We start from the raw sequence: 17149 nt of genomic DNA, 5'->3' as shown, positions 1-17149 counted from the left end.
AGTATTTCACTACCCTCATTGTGAAGAACATCCTCCTGATGGCCAACCTAAATCCACCTTGCTCTAGTTTAAAACCATTGCCCCTTGTCCTATTGCTAGATGCCCTTGTGAACAGGTCCCTTCTCAGCCTTTCTGAAAGTCCCCTTCAGATACTGAAATGCCACTGTAAGGTATCCCTGGAGCCTTCTCTTCTCCAGTCTGAACAACCCCACCTCTCTCAGACTATCTTCATAGGAGCGGTGCTCCAGCTCTCTCATCACCTTCATGGCCCTCCCCTGGACCCAGTCCAGCAGATCCGTGTCCTTCCAGCATTGAGGATTCCAGAGCTGGGCGCAGCACTCCAGGTGAGATCTCATGAGAGCAGAGTAGAGTGGCAGAATCATCTCCCTGTTTCTGCTGGTGACAATTCTTTCGATGCAGCCCAGGACATAGGACTTGATGATCTTTGAGGTCTCTTCCAACCTTGGTGATTCTGTGATTCCAGGATTCTTCCCTATTTTTTTCCATGCAGCCCAAAAAAGGAGAAGCAGCTGCAGTGGTGGATCATTGCAGCTGACGTCATTCTTTCTATTTACACTGAATAGCAGTATAATTTTATATTTTTAGATATAGATTTGTTAATGTGTCACTTAAAAGCAATAAACCAGGGCATTTGGCTTCAGGTCAAAATGCAGACCTGTTATGTGATCTTTCCCCTACAATTAACACATCAGAGGCAAGATGAATGATAAAAGGAGAGAATGTTTGAAAAGCCAATGTGAAAAATTTTCATCAAAGATGTGGCTCCTTATCTCCACTACTATATGCCTATAGAAAATTTCAGTCAGGAAAACACTCCTAGTTACCTGATGCAACCTTAACCTCAAAGAAGATCCATCTTCAGAGTTATTTAGCAAAACTGCTACTAATGTGTGGTTGAAAGTTACTATTGATGCTCCTGCATGACTCTGAAAGCTATGACAAAACTTCCCTTTTACCAGAGAATACTGTGAATTTTTCTCAGCAGTTGTCTTCATATCCAAAGCTCTGGCTTTAGTAATGCAGAAATGTGTACTCCTTGTTGCTTTGATTTGTTAAAAAAGCTACAATACAGGATAGTCATACAGCAAATCACACGTAAAGGTCTCTGATCAGGCCTCTAAAATGACAATGCTTATGACAGGGAAGATGAATCTTGCCTTCAGAAAATCAAAATGTTTGAGGTTTTTAAAGTGCAAAACTCATTCCAGTTGTAGTACATATTATCATAGTATAGTATCAGTCAGGGTTGGAAGGGACCACAAGGATTATCTAGTTCCAACCCCCCTGCCATGGGCAGGGACACCCCACCCTAGATCAGGCTGGCCAGAGCCTCATCCAGCCTGCTCTTAAACACCTCCAGGGACGGGGCCTCAAACACCTCCCTGGACAACCCATTCCAGGGCTTCACCACTCTCATGGGGAAGAACTTCCTCCTCACCTCCAGCCTGAATCTCCCCACCTCCAGCTTCATTCCATTCCCCCTAGTCCTAGCACTACCTGAGATCCTGAGAAGTCCTTCCCCAGCCTTCCTGTAGACCCCCTTCAGATACTGGAAGGCCACAATGAGGTCACCTCAGAGCCTTCTCTTCTGCAGACGGAACAGCCCCAACTCCTTCAGTCTGTCCTCACAGGAGAGGTGCTCCAGCCCTCTGATCATCCTCGTGGCCCTTCTCTGGACCCGTTCTAGCACCTCCATATCCCTCTTGTAATAGGGGCTCCAGAACTGGACGCAGTACTCCAGGTGGAGTCTCACCAGGGCTGAGTAGAGGGGGAGGATCACCTCCCTTGACCTGCTGGCCACACTTCTCCTGATGCAGCCCAGGATCTGATTGGCTTTGCGGGCTGCAAGTGCACATTGAGAGCTCCTGTTGAGCTTTTTGTCCACCAGCACCCCCAAGTCTCTCTCCTCAGGGCTGCTTTCCAGCCAGTCACTGCCCAGCCTTTATTTGTGCCTGGGATTGCCTCATTGCACATAGGTGCATTATTAGGAAGCTGCAGCATTCTGAGGCATACAAGTGGCTCAAAAATGATGCATTTGGTTATTCTTCTTGTATGTGGATGTGTCTCAGCATAAGAGGAAGACATCTGAGCTCCTGAAGTAGACTATTTGTGGAAAAGCCTAATTGTTGCCAGTTAATGTGTCCTTTGTAATGTGTCTGCACCACTTGGTGCAAATCAATTAAGGTGTTTAAGGCTGTCAGAAGAAGAAACTAACTCTTGTGGCTGTGTGGCAAATGGACTTTGAAACATTGTGAACTGGGCGGGGGGGCGGAAACCAGCATTCTCTCTGAAAAATGGGCGACGTGGCTGTATGTGATGTGGACAGCTTGGACTGGTTTTAGAGTAGGACAGCTGTGAAACAAATGTGCATAAAATTGGTAGCAGAAGATAACTGAATGCTGGAATGTTTTTAGGGTGGCTAAAAGATGTCACTTGTTTGAAATGCAGATGCCTGTGTCATTAGTGGTAGGCACGAGGACATGGTGATGAAACCAAAAGAGAGGTGTGAACACCAGCTGGTCGCCTGCACTCAACCTCTCCCCATTGTGCACAAACACGCCAAGACAAAACAGAAAGCAATAAGATTACGTCCAGACTTAAGAGACAAATATGTGATAAAGGCATAGCAAGTTTTCAGTCGACAGTGGAGAAACAGTTAAAGGAAGCACATTTAAAAGGAGTACCTAGAGTAAGGACTATTTCATTTGCCATGTTCAAAATTGGTACGTTGTCTAGATGAGCAAAGCCATCCAGCTCACTGACTGCATGCATCTGGTGAATAACTTTAACTAGAAAAAACTTGACATAATATTATGTACACACAGAAAAAATAAGATCTGTATTTATTTTCACAGGACTGGATAACCAACAAGACCTTGAGCCTAATTGCTCTTTATCTTCAGTCAGAAACAATAAGTACTATCGTGCTATTAACACTTGTGGCCTTACTAGCATTAGTTAGACAGTGTTCATTCCCTATAAGGAATAATTAGTGATAAATTCAGGTACAATAAAAATGTCAGAGTTTGCAGAACTATGGAATATATGTTTTCATCAAATATTTTTTAGATAGAAACCTCTAAAATAATCCTGATAAAAGTTAGAGTGATGGAAGCAAAATCATACTCAAAATGAAATACACCAAATCCTTATGGAATGGTCTCCACAAATCTCTGGCTTTTGCATTGTGGAGGTTTCAGCACATGACATCAAGGTTGTAAAATAGGAGTTGCAACTGAGACAAAAAAAGTCAAGAAGGAAATCACAGTATCTCTGTCTGATTGTGCAACTTTTGTATAGGTAAAGGGCAAAAGGGGATATGAGCCATAAATTATTTTACAGCAGTTTTCCAACACACTTTCTCTGTCAACAGAGAAGTAGCAAGTGGAAGACAGATACTACACCTTAAAAATAAAGGATGATGGGAGGACAACTTGTACAAAAGCAAATAGTATCCCTGACATATGGAGACATCTGGAGTAAACCAGCAAAGCCAGCTGCTGAGAACAGACTAGTGATGAAGCGAGGGAAATGATGGATTCCAAATAAAATCTTGCAGGATTCTGAGAAGAGCCTTTGGGACAGTGAGTTTGGCCTGGTGCTATGGGAAAGAACTGCCAAAAAATAAACTTGATAGAAGTGAACAGGCTAGGAGAAAACAAGTCTGTCTGTTTGCTCTCTATGCTCTGTCTCACATTTTGTTGTCATACTAGGCACCCAGGCCCAAAATGATCACTTTCAACAACCACATTTCAAGACTGTCCTATGCAAAAGAGGACCCTCATAGCACTGTAAAATGCCAGTTTTGAGCAAGACATGCTCAGTGTGCATGGCAGCAATGGCTACCCATTTATTTAAACCCAGAAAATGAAAGAACTATGAACTACTGAATTACTTTGTTAGAAAGGAGTGCTGGAACACAGGGTTCTTTATTTGTGCATAATGAGATTGCTGATTTCCTGCTGGTTTAGGAAAAGCAAAGGAATAACTTGGCAGTACTTTTCACCTGCTTGCTCTTCATGTGGGAGTGTTGAGAACAGTCTTTAATTGCCAAAGATGTCTCTTGAGCCTCTCCTAATTAGCATACACTGTCCTTTGTGGATCTTTTGTGCTGTGAGTGAGTGATCCCCAGAAAAGGAGTGCTCTTGCTGTCTGAATTACCTTCTGCTTCTTTACTCATCTTCATTTCTCCCAGATGTCACAGAATGACAGAATGGTAGGGGTTGGAAGGGATCTCTGGAGATCCTCCAGTCCAGCAGGTTCACGTAGAATCAGGCTTCACAGGAACGTGTTGAGGCAGGTTTTGAAAGTCTCCAGAGAAGTAGAATCTACAACTTCTCTGGGCAGCATTTCCAATGCTGTCACCCTCAAAGTAGAGAAGTTTTCCTTATTTTTAGGTGGCACCTACTGTGTTCTAGTTTGTGCCCATTGCTCCTTATGCTGTCACTGGGCATTGACACAGAGAATCTGGCCCTATCCTCTTGACAGGCACCCTTTAGATATGGATAAGCACGGAGAAGATCTCCTCTCAGTCTTCTCTTTCCCAGACTGAGGTACCCCAGGTGTATCCTCCTCTGTTAGTAAGAAAGATGCTCCAGTCCTCTTATCAATCTTTGTAGCCCTCCATTGGACTCTCTACAGTAGTTTCCTGTTTCTCATGAACTGGGGATCCCAGAACTGGACACAGTACTCCAGATGTGGTCTCACTAGTGCAGAATAGAGGAGGAGGAAAACCTCCTTCAACCTGCTGGTCACATTCTTCTTAATTCACCCCAGGATACTATTTGCCTTCTTGGCCACAAGTGCACATTGCTGGTTCATATTTAACTTCTTGTCCAACAGGAGTCCAGGTCCTTCTCCACAGAACTGCTTTCCATCAGTCCCTGACATGTACTGGTGCATGGGGCTATTCCTTCCTAAGAGCAGGACTCTGCAGTTGTTCCTGGTGAACTTCATTAGGTTCTCCTCCAACCAACTCACCAGCCTGTTTGGGTCTCACTGAATGGGAGCACCACTCCTCCCAGTTTTGTATCATTAGCAAACTTGCTTAAAGTACTCTCCATCCCTTCCTCCAGGTCATTTATAAAGTTGTCAAACAATCCTGGACCCACTATTGACCCCTGGGGAATGCTGCTTGCTACAGGCCTCCAACTAGACACTGCACTGCTGATTACAACCCTCTGAGCTCTGTGTTTTAGCCAGTTCTCAATCCACCTCACTTTGCTCTGCTTACAAGTGGCAAGAGGTCATTTGCTAGATAAGATAGATAGGGTGCTAGGTAAGACATGAAAGAAACAGATGTAGAAATAAAGTTCCCAGTTTTGGAGTGTGAAATATCATCTGGATAAAGATTTGTTTTCTTTTGCCTAGATTTAACACATCAACCATAAGAATGACAGGAGAGTAGGCAAAAGTGAAGAACAAGCTCAGATGCAGGTGCTTTTAGCTAAGGAAGAGAAGGATCACATTTGTCTGAGACCATCCATCTGAAGTTTTCCTTCTCCAGAAGACAGATGCTTCTTTCCAGGACAACTTCTTCAGTATGCCATTTCTTAGCCCACATAGCACACAGCGCACTGCAAATCCTCCAAATGCTTGAAAAAGATTCATCACTGTTAAGCCTAGATCTCAATCACTGCTAAACTGTCTACAGGAGCATGAAAAGGGAATTCATGATGCAGAGTGACAAATATCTTGTTAGAACTAAAACATTGAAGTATATGGGACCTGCAAAAGCTAATTTTCAACCTTAGCGTTCCCAAACTACAGTAAGATTGGAGTCATACAATGTCATACAGTGAAGATCTCTCTGCTTCTGATCACTGTGTTCTTCTGGGAAGAGAGCTAATGAAATGTCCAGAGAAAATACTTAAGAGCCATCTTGGCAAAGGCAGAACAAGTGAAGTGTTTTCAAATGCAAATATGTAAAAACTTAGGACTGAAATGTTCTCTGAGGACATCAATATAAAATGCAGCACAGGTATTTGTTATACCCATTAAGAATTTGGGGGTTATGTTTCACTGGACATCAGGAATTTTAAGAAGAAGCTTAAAAGAAAATAATATTGTTAGTAATTTTAATAGATCTAGTTGTAACTTGCCTAAGTTTTTGATTGTGCCAATATTACATTGTTAAAATGAATGGGCTCCAATGTGAGATCCCCCCCGCCAGGGATCAGTGCTGGGCCCCATCCTCTTTAATAACTTCATTGATGATCTGGATGAGGGGATTGAGTCAGTCATCAGCAAATTTGCAGATGACACCAAGTTAGGAGCAGATGTTGGTCAGTTAGAGGACAGAAAGGCTCTGCAGAGGGACCTCGACCGACTGGACAGATGGGCGGACTCCAACGGGATGGCATTCAACAAGTCCAAGTGCCAGATGCTGCACTTTGGCCACAGCAACCCCATGCAGAGCTACAGGCTGGGGTCAGAGTGGCTGGGGAGCTCCCAGACAGAGAGGGACCTGGGGGTGCTGATTGACAGCCACCTAAACATGAGTCAGCAGCATGCCCAGGTGGCCAAGAGGGCCAATGGCATCCTGGCCTGCATTAGGAATAGTGTGGCCAGCAGGAGCAGGGAGGTCATTGTGCCCCTGTACTCTGCACTGGTTAGGCCACACCTTGAGTCCTGTGTCCAGTTCTGGGCCCCTCAGTTTAAGATGGACATCGAGACACTTGAATGTGTCCAGAGAAGGGCAACAAGGCTGGGGAGAGGCCTTGAGCACAAGCCTTAAGACCTTTGAGGAGAGGCTGAGAAGCTGGGATTGTTTAGCCTGGAGAAGAGGAGGCTCAGGGGTGACCTCATTGCCCTCTACAACTACCTGAAGGGTGGTTGTAGCCAGGAAGGGGTTGGTCTCTTCTCCCAGGCAACCAGCACCAGAACAAGAGGACACAGTCTTAAGCTGCACCAGGGGAAGTTTAGGCTGGAGGTGAGGAGAAAGTTCTTCACTGAGCGAGTCATTGGTCATTGGAATGGTCTGCCCAGGGAGGTGGTGGAGTCCCCATCCCTGGAGGTGTTCAAGAGGAGATTGGATGTGGCACTTGATGCCATGGTCTAGTCATGAGGTCTGTGGTGACAGGTTGGACTTGATCTTTGAGGTCTCTTCCAACCTTAGTGATACTGTGATAATGAAGCACAGTCAAAGGACCATATAGAAAGTTATTTTAAGAACTTGCCTAGTAAACAATATTCTTGGTTCTATGGTAGGAATCAAACATGCTTGTGTTCTGTTCTAAGTCATTGCCACGAACTAAGGAATCTAGCACATTTTTGGAACATAATCTATGACATAAGAATATTTCCCCTTGGAGAAAAGCATGACTGTAGTCCTGGATGTGCTAGTTTCCAGACCAAAACAATGACCATCACATACCTATTATTTTTTTTTAAATGTTGTCTTTAGAATTAGAAATGAGAAAATTTAGAAGAAGATTTACTTCTCCTCATTGCAGAGTACGATAGGAAACTGTGTAGCACAACAGGATGTGATACGGGTGCCAAGTAGTGAAGAACGGGAACTGAAATCTCTGCCTCTTATGTTGTTTATTAAATTATTTGATCAAAAATATTGCTGCTACTAGGAGTGGGTTTGATGAGAACTGTCATTTTGTTTTGTTCTGAAAAGCTGTTCTGACTCTTAAATGAGTAAAAAAATTCCCTCTGATACTTCTTGCCATACAAAGTGCAGATACAGCATGGTGTGGCATATGGGCTTCTGAAAATGTGATTGTAAGACAGATGAGCATTTTGGCTGAATTCCCCTAAAAGCCCCATCTTCCAGGGGATGTGGTGGTCATTTTTAAAGACTGACTCTGTAATTGGTACAACAAATACTGTTACAATTAGGTACATGTCATTAGCTGTCAGTCCTCCAATGAGTACAGGTGGAGATCTACCTCTGAGTACTGTCTGCTTTCATGTGTGTGTGTATACTGTTGTGCCATAAAATACAGCCATGGTTGTACAGCCTTTCTTCTGTCCACACCAGGGCAAGGCTTTCCCCAGAAAGTAAACAAGATGCCATGCTGCATGGCTCATCAATTCTCAGCTCTCCAGTATCTTCCTTTGGCTCCCAGTGTTGAACTTACTGCATGTTGCACCACTTATTGCATATATGCAATATAACATTTTAATTTTAGCTCTCTTGACCTCTTCTTTTTTCTTGCACTTGTCTAGCTAATACTGCAATATGGTCTCTTTGTCCTTTTCCCATCACTGATGCTGGTATGATGTAATGCAGGCAAACCAGGTGGCCAAGAGGGCCAATGGCATCCTGGCCTGCATTAGGAATGGTGTGGCCAGCAGGAGCAGGGAAGTCATTGTGCCCCTGTACTCTGCATTGGTTAGGCCACACCTTGAGTCCTGTGTCCAGTTCTGGGCTCCTCAGTTTAAGAAGGACATCGAAACACTTGAACGTGTCCAGAGAAGGGCAATGAAGTTGGTGAGAGGTTTGGAACACAAGCCCTATGAGGAGAGGCTGAGGGAGCTGGGGTTGCTTAGCCTGGAGAAGAGGAGGCTCAGGGGTGACCTCATTGCCCTCTACAACTACCTGAAAGGTGGTTGTAGCCAGGAAGGTGTTGGTCTCTTCTCCCAGGCAACCAGCACCAGAACAAGGGGACACAATCTCAAGCTGCACCAGGGGAAGTTTAGGCTGGAGGTGAGGAGGAAGTTCTTCACCAAGCGAGTCATTGGTCATTGGAATGTGCTGCCCAGGGAGGTGGTAGAGTCACCATCCCTGGAGGCATTCAGGAGGAGATTGGACGTGGCACTTGGTGCCATGGTCTAGTCCTGAGGTCTGTGTTGATAGGTTGGACTCGATGATCCTTGAGGTCCTTTCCAACCTAAGTTATACTGTGATACTGTGATACTGTGATACTATAACTTTGGTGGAACAATGTAGACTGCTATACCAGTTACAGCTCAGATTGAGTGAAGTGACTTTTTATTTCTCAATTTTGTTGTTTTTTGTCTCATCAGTTACAACTTTAATTTCCCCTTTGAGGTCATCTAATGTATTTGTTAATAGTGAAGGCTTAGTAGAAAATAATGAAAGAGAAAGAATAAAAAGAAAAGATTTGGGAAAGGAAATTTGCATAATGGAGAGCTGGTAAGTGCTTCCATGACAGGTCAAGACAATAAAGTGATCTTTGTCTAGACAAATCTCAGAGATAAATCACTCTGACTTTTGTTTCCAAATGAGAGATTTTGAAGGCTCTGCTCTTTTCTATTAAATGAAGTCATTACCTGCCATAATTTGATCACATTTAAGATGAATTTTTGTCTTTAATGACACAGAAGTCATATTTCCTGGGCTAATGCAGGATGTGAACTGCCACAGTGTCAGCTGCTCTGTGGACACTACCCATTTCCATGAAACTTCCCCAATATCCCCTGGAAAGCAGTGAAAAGGAGAGGAGCTTTGCCACATGGCAACATGCTCACAGGTGATTCTTGCCAAGCAGCTGGTGCACCAGAAATTCACACATCAGCTTTCCCCAGAGTAAATTTCTCATTTTCTCAAACCATAGTGAGGCAGTTCCTCTGGTACCAAGTGCCATGCATTGAGCAGGGACAGGCAAGGGAGAAATGGTGTGGACTTCTTCAGGGGGTTGTGCTCCCCTCGAGCTTTTGGAGCCAGCCTGAGCCCTCAGTGAGGCACTACAGCCACCTTCAGATATGAGTAGCTCTGAGCCCAGGGGCTCTGTTCAAACCTGGTCACAATCTGTACTAGAGCTTGATTCCAGAGGAGGCTGGAACTCTGCTGTGTTGGACAACACAGGAACATGAGATAAAACCTCACCTGTTAATAAGAGGCAAAGAGTGAATGTATTAATGTTGGGTAGTCACGCTGAATAGCTAGCATAGTAAAGCAAATACACTGTGACAATGAAAGAACCCTTGAGCAGAGTGCTGGCTATAGTTCCCCTTGCTTTGCCACCTGACTTCAGCTTTTCAGCTTCCCCAGCCATCAGCACCTTTGGGACCTGGCATAACCACAGCTCCTGGAGCACTGGTTTCAACCACAAAATTGCCTTTGCTGCAAAGAGCAGTGAAAGCCTCCTGAAATGGTTGCTGATTATGCTGCACCACAGCAATAAGAAAGCATGCCAGTCCCCATGCCGGACATACTTCCCGCCAACTCCACCCAAGTTTCCTTTGGACACCATTATTCTGATCCCAAAGGCAGTAGCAAAGACAACAGCAGCTGGGAGACTCTGGCATATTTGCCTTCACGGGTACCCCACTCATTCCCTGTCTTGGTAGGGATCTGTATTTGACATGGTGACTTTGCAGAGGCCAAAAGGACCATTAAATCTGCTATTTTGACTATGAGCAAGCAGAGTTAAAGGGCACTGATCTCCCTGCAAATGTTTGGCTAGAGCATTACCCCCAGAAAGATCTTCAGGTTTAACCCTGAGAAGAAGATGACAAAACAGGATGTTTTATGCTAGTGGGTGATTAATTCCTACATACCTATGAGCACTTCTATCACTTCTTAGCAAGGCACTGAAAATGCTGTGTTCATTGAACTAATACTAACAGACTCCATCTTCCCAAAATGTTATGTGGAAAACATATAAAGAACAGCAGAAAATCAGGCAGGCAGATATGCAAAACTCTGGTAAACTCATTTTTAAGACCAGATGACTTGCATAAATAAAACCAAATTAAGCTCCAAGTTAAACTTTGTAGGAGCTCATCTTGTGAGCAGAAAGCTGGGCTAGAGTTCATGCCTTCCTCCATAATTTTTACATTTGTACTTTGCCTCAGGAAACAAATCCTGCTGTGGTTGTACTTGTGGAGGTTCCTAGTTTTCTTGTTAAAAAAATGCAAATTGATCTCTTGACTAGCAGATTGTTTCTAAAGAGTCTTAAGTACCTACATTTGAAGTGTTCTTAGCTGCACAGGAAGGGTTTTTTAAAGTGTGCTAGTTCATGGTACTTAGCTTGAAGTGGACACAAGGAAATTGCCTTTGTAAAGACAAATATTTATTTAATTATCGAGATTGCTATGCAATCATTCAGCCTTTAAGGTCTGGGATTGCTAAGAGACAACAGACAGCAGATGATTTAAGATCCTAGTCTGAATATTTAAGAGATTGCAGGCTTAGTTTTTGACAGAACTTGAAAAGAGTTATTTCTCCCTAGTGTGAGTGAGGACTTGTGATCCCTTTAAATCTCCCTTATGTTTACAGTAACAGGACGTGTCTAGTCTGGCCTTCTGCAACAAATAGGATCAACATGCCAACTGCTCCTGCTCTACCTCAGTGAAAGTACAGAAATGTGCTTTCCTCTTTCCCTAAGTGCATGTTTTGAACATGTGTGTGCTTGACATGCAGTAAGACTGCAAGGACTGCTGATGTGTGTGCAGCTGTATCCCTTGTTCATCCTCCCTCTCAAAAGCTTGGGAGTTTTATTAGGAGAAAAAAAGCTGCTATGCAATGTTTAGACCTTCTCTGACTGACATCTCCGCTCAGCAGTGGTCATTTTCTTTCTTTCAGTCAGTTCTACTTCATTTCCAAAAGTAGGAGAACTAAGGGTTTGTGCTCTTCATCTCCCTTAGGAGTCCTTGTGTTTGTTTAGTCTTTTGCTGGAATTTGGTTTGGCTGTGGGAGGGAGGACAACAGATGGTTGAAGAATTCCTGGGAGAAGGGCAACTAGGGTTGAGGTTAATTTTCTTGCCACAGTGTTCTTCACCCACGCTTGGGATATAACACATCATTCTTGGTTAAAAGGAGTATTGGCCTTTAGACCACTCTAGAGAAAGTGGTTTGGGTTTTTTAAAGTTCTATTTATTTTTGCTTTTCAAATGCACCAGGTTCTGCATTTCAGGGAAGGTGATGGAATCCCAGGTCTCCTGCATGTTACTCATATTATCTATGCAGCCGATGCAGTCCACATTGTGCTTTGCTTTCAGAATATCAGGACTATGGCAAGGGAGTCATGCATATGTAGGTATGTGTGCATGAGGCCAGGGTAGATCCACCAAACAGGTAAGATGGCTTTTTGTTAAAATGCTGTATCTTTCCTTTGACCGCTGCTTTTATGAGATCTTCCACATGTGAGCATAGGAGCTTGGGAAAGAAAGCAGTGGGAATGAAAACCACACAAATATGTCGGCAACACAACACACATCACTGAGGCAACCTGAACTTCAGTAGACACTTATCTTTTGCTTGGGTCTCTGCATGCAACACAGATTTTCAGTCAGATTTTAATTTGCTGAAATAAGTGTGAGAGGATATGCAGCAGCAGTGTCCACTTTCCCTATTCTCACTGATGTTGCTGTCTAAACACCTGTTTTTCCACCCGGGGCCATGCAAAGTTCTCCTGGAATCACAGTTGGAAGGGTCTCAGTCGAGCATGCATGCACAGCTACTTCCTCTGCCTGTGCTCACACACATATGAGGCCTTTGACGCAGCTCACATGTACTGCCCATGCCTGTCCACCCACACAACCGCAAAAGCAGAAGAGGCTGAGAAAACGCAGACGAAAGTGGTGTAGTAGCTACGCTATGACACAACGGAAAAGGTTGTGCGGAAGGTTGCGCACTTCTAAATAAGTACAATGCTATCCGCGAGGAGCTGTGGAAGCAGCCACGCACCCACATCATTCATTGTAAGACTGATGGGCAGCATCTGCTTCGAGGGGGAATTTTGCTAATTTCCTCAGCAGTGGAAATCATGGAAGAGTGAAAGTTCTGCTATTTATACTAGAGTATAAGGTATACATCTGACAAGCATTGCACATGTTTTCAACTTTACTACCTCCTTGGTGTTAATCAAGACATTGCTCTCTTCATTTCTAAATAACACTCTGTACCAGTAACATTTTTTTTCCAGCCAACCACAAGCCTTGGTGAGTGTTCTGGGCTGTTTATATCCCTGTGGCTCCTAGAGGTGTTTGTTTCTGTATTATCCCCTAACAGAGTGTTTTAATTTTTACTGAGAATCTCTGACAGCTGTTTGGTGTGGAGCCAGTCCAGTATGGTCTTGCCCAGGCAGAAGATACCCATTTGCCATTCCTCTGGTTGCTTTTTGGATAGTCATTAAAAGGAAAGTGGGTTCTGTAGGGTAGGATACCTTCTGCCTTAGTATCATGACCCTGAGTGTTTTCTAAGTCATATTTTACAGAAAAGATTTAACTTTCTGCAGGTTACTGAAAAACTGAGAAAGTGTTAAAAAAGCTTTTTTTGAGGGTCCTATAGAAACTGGTGGTGTTTCTCTAGGTTGGTGCAGTATGCTGATGTCCAGCTGCTGAATAGATGGTTGTCTATATGGCTAGGCTCTCTTTGAAACTGCATTCAGAGACACACAGAGTTATTACTCTGCTGAAGGGATGCAGCATGCTCAGTAGAGTGAGATCTGGTGATGCTCATCACTGTCTATGCTTATCCCTCAGCAGAAAGATTTGCCAAAAAGGTGAGGGATTATGAGCCAGGGCCAAGACTACAAGGTGAGTTAGTCTGTGGCCATCATCTAGAAGGTGTCAGCAGCAATGGTACATGCTTTGAGAAAGATCCGTGTGGCCTGTCCTCAAGTGATGGATGCACTATCTCTTATCCAATAAAATAAGAATGTGGTTATAATTTACTGTGGTTGTTTTGGTCCTGCATCCTGCTGTCAGAGGGAATGTGAACTGAGGTTTCCAGAGCAGGAGAGTAGGGTACAGATGGGATTGTACTGCTTACATTGACTGACTTTCTGCTTTCCTGTCAGTTCTCTGGAGATTTTGTTTTCTGATTATTATCTGATTTCTATTCAGATGTGAAAAACCTTTCAGACACACCTTTATGAACAAGGTAAAATGCTTTCAGTAAATTTACAGCAGAATTTTCCCCTTAATTTGCCAAGACTCAGAACTTGCAGACTGAGAAATCCTGCCCCTCTCCCACATTCAGAGTGCTGTCCTTTATGTTTCTTTCAAAATAAGAAACATTGAGTTATTCTGAGGTGTACATAAACATTGTTTAGATAAGTGTGTTAAAATACTAAAAAGAAAAATAAGTCTATATTCTAGTGTTTATGTAAATGACCTGATGGGTACTGCTGGAGGTTTCCATTCTCTGATCAAGTGGATCTTACAACTGAGTACATTCAGGGTTCAGTGGGGCTACCCCAACAAGATATTTACAGAATTAAGACCTTGGTAGTCTACTGAAACACCACAAAGAGCAGCATACACATTATTTCTCTGTAGCTGATAAAATAGCATAAAAGCAATCTCAGCCTCACAGCACAAATAGACAAAGATGTGGCTATGGAAGGAAGAAAAGGTGGATTTTTATACGGCACCATGGAAGAAAAATGAATAAACAAAGCTGCAGCCTAGACCTGAGTCAAGGCTATCAAGTCAACAAGAAAATCTTATTTACTTCAGAGAGCTCTGAACCAGGACTCAACACTGAAATGCCTCAGAAATCTCATGAATTTTGTATAGCCTCTGATATGGGGAGTCTTTTAACCAGTGATGGCTACAGTCTTTGTGTATCTACCATGCAACTGACAGCTTATGTATACTACATGTATCTAATATATATGTGTGTGTATGTGTGTGTGTGTACACACAGATATATCTTAAGTATCTAACATATAACTTCCAGTTAATTGAGCAGTTGCCATAGTGCTGGGAGGATTAGTAGTCCAAGCAAGGAAGGCTTAGATCTGTAACTCAAGCATGCCAGAAGACAATGTTATCAAATACAACTCTACTGTATTTGGAAAGTTTACAGTGTTCTTAAATGTGCAAAGTTGTTTTTATAGTGACTGTGGTGGAAACAGATACAGAAGCCTAGTCATGACTGTGCCCAAACCGGCACTATCTGCTTGTGACTTACCTAAATAGAAATGTGACCTTATTGTCTTTTGTCAGCTTTGAACAATGAAATCATAACATTTTGTTTGTTTATTTTCACTGTATACCAAGCTAAAGACAGGGAGAAATATCCTCTTTTGCAGTTTATGTGTTAATTTAATTCATGGAAAAATGTGGTTCTGGGAAGAGACTTGTTGTCAAGGAAAAAAAATTCTGGGAATTCAGGAAGTCTGAGGCAATCCTGTCTGGTGGCTTTGTTTCTCCTAGAGGCGTTATGTGTAATTGGAAAGTACATGCTTAAAATATCTGGTATCTTATTATTGAATGGAGATGGCAGAGATGTCTTTGGCTCTTTTAACCTGAGATCTTTGGCTCTTTTAACCTGAGGACAATAGTATGAAGTTTCAGTTCAGATGGGAAAAATTTTAAAAGCCCTAAATCAAGTTAAAGGACCTGGTCTAGCTGAGAATCAGATCCTAGTGTGGTGCTGAGGGACATACATGCAACAGGGTAAACGTTATTCTTCAACAGTAACACTAAGAGGATTATAATAGCTGGTTGTTTAAAAAAAAAAACTAGGGCCAGAAGTGTGACATAGTCATATCTTTTGGCTCTAAACCCTTAGCCCATATGGCTGAGCAGCTGCCTAGTTGCTGTCATACAAGGGAAACTTTGAACTAAACCATTGAAGTGAAGGCAAACCGTTTTATCCACATCTAAACTGCTCCTTAGAAATGCCAAACTCTAAATCCAAGTTTGTCCTCAAATATGTGACAGCTATGTATACAATAATAGGTGAGTTGGTGTCTGAATGACTCTGAAACACACATAAAGCCCCTGACTGGTCAGCTCTGAACAGATGATGTCACTATCATGTTCTGGATGCTATCTTCATGACCCCTTTGGATGGCCAAGGCCATTGCCTTTTACAAGAGAAAAAAACACTTTCGGCTACAATTATTAGTCTACAACGTCAGCCAGATTTTAGAATTTATTTATTTAGAATAAACCAAGTTGGAAGAGACCCCCAAGATCATCGCTTGCAACCCATCAACCAATCCAACCCACCTAAACAACTAACTCATGGCACCAAGCACCCCATCAAGTCTCCTCCTGAACACCTCCAGTGATGGTGACTCCACCACCTCCCCGGGCAGCCCATTCCAATGGGCAATCACTCTCTCTGTATAGAACTTCTTCCTAACCTCCAACCTAAACCTCCCCTGGTCCGGCCTGAGACTGTGTCCTCTTGTTCTGGTGCTGGCTGCCTGGGAGAAGAGACCAACCTCTGCCTGACTACAACAGTATCACAGTATCACAGTATAACTTAGGCTGGAAAGGACCTCGAGGATCATCGAGTCCAACCTATCAACACCGACCCCATGACTAGACCATGGCACCAAGTGCCACGTCCAATCTCCTCTTGAACGCCTCCAGGGATGGCGACTCAACCACCTCCCTGGGCTACCCGTTCCAATGACGAATGACTCGCTCGGTGAAGAACTTCCTCCTCACCTCGAGTCTAAACCTCCCCTGGCGCAGCTTGAGACTGTGTCCCCTTGTTCTGGTGCTGGCAGCCCAGTGTAAAATAAGGGGAGCAGGGTGGCTCAGCTTGGTAGTGCATCAGACCCTTAATGGGAAGGTCGTGAGTTCAAGCCTGCAGTGGGCAGTAGTGTCTTCCCTACTCTAGTCATGAGGTCTGTGGTGACAGGTTGGACTCGATGATCTTTGAGGTCCCTTCCAACCTTAGGAATACTGGTTTCCTGGGAGAAGAGACCAACCCCCTTCCTGGCAACAACCTCCACTCAGGTAGTTGTAGAGGGCAATGAGGTCAACCCTGAGCCTCCTCTTCTCCAGGCTAAACAATCCCAGCTCCGTCAGCCTCTCCTCACAGGGCTGTGCTCAAGGCCTCTCCCCAGCCTTGTTGCCCTTCTCTGGACACATTCAAGTGTCTCAATGTCCTTCCTAAACTGAGGGGCCCAGAACTGGACACAGGACTCAAGGTGTGGCCTAACCAATGCAGAGTACAGGGGCACAATGACTTCCCTGCTCCTGCTGGCCACACTATTCCTAATGCAGGCCAGGATGCCATTGGCCCTCTTGGCCGCGTGGGCACACTGCTGGCTCATATTCAGGTGGCTGTCAATCAGCACCCCCAGGTCCCTCTCTGTTTGGGAGATCTCCAGCCACTCTGACCCCAGCCTGTAGCTCTGCATGGGATTGCCGTAGCCAAAGTGCAGCACCTGGCACTTGGACTTGTTGAATGCCATCCTGTTGGACTCTGCCCATCTGTCCAGTCGGTCGAGGTCCC

The sequence above is a fragment of the Melanerpes formicivorus genome, unplaced genomic scaffold, assembly GCF_026170545.1.
Source record: "Melanerpes formicivorus ecotype bairdi unplaced genomic scaffold, bMelFor1.0.p_v2 SCAF_30, whole genome shotgun sequence".
NCBI classification, from domain to species: domain Eukaryota; kingdom Metazoa; phylum Chordata; class Aves; order Piciformes; family Picidae; genus Melanerpes; species Melanerpes formicivorus.
The sequence above is the reverse complement of the archived record's forward strand: the minus strand, read 5'-3'. Positions refer to the sequence as shown.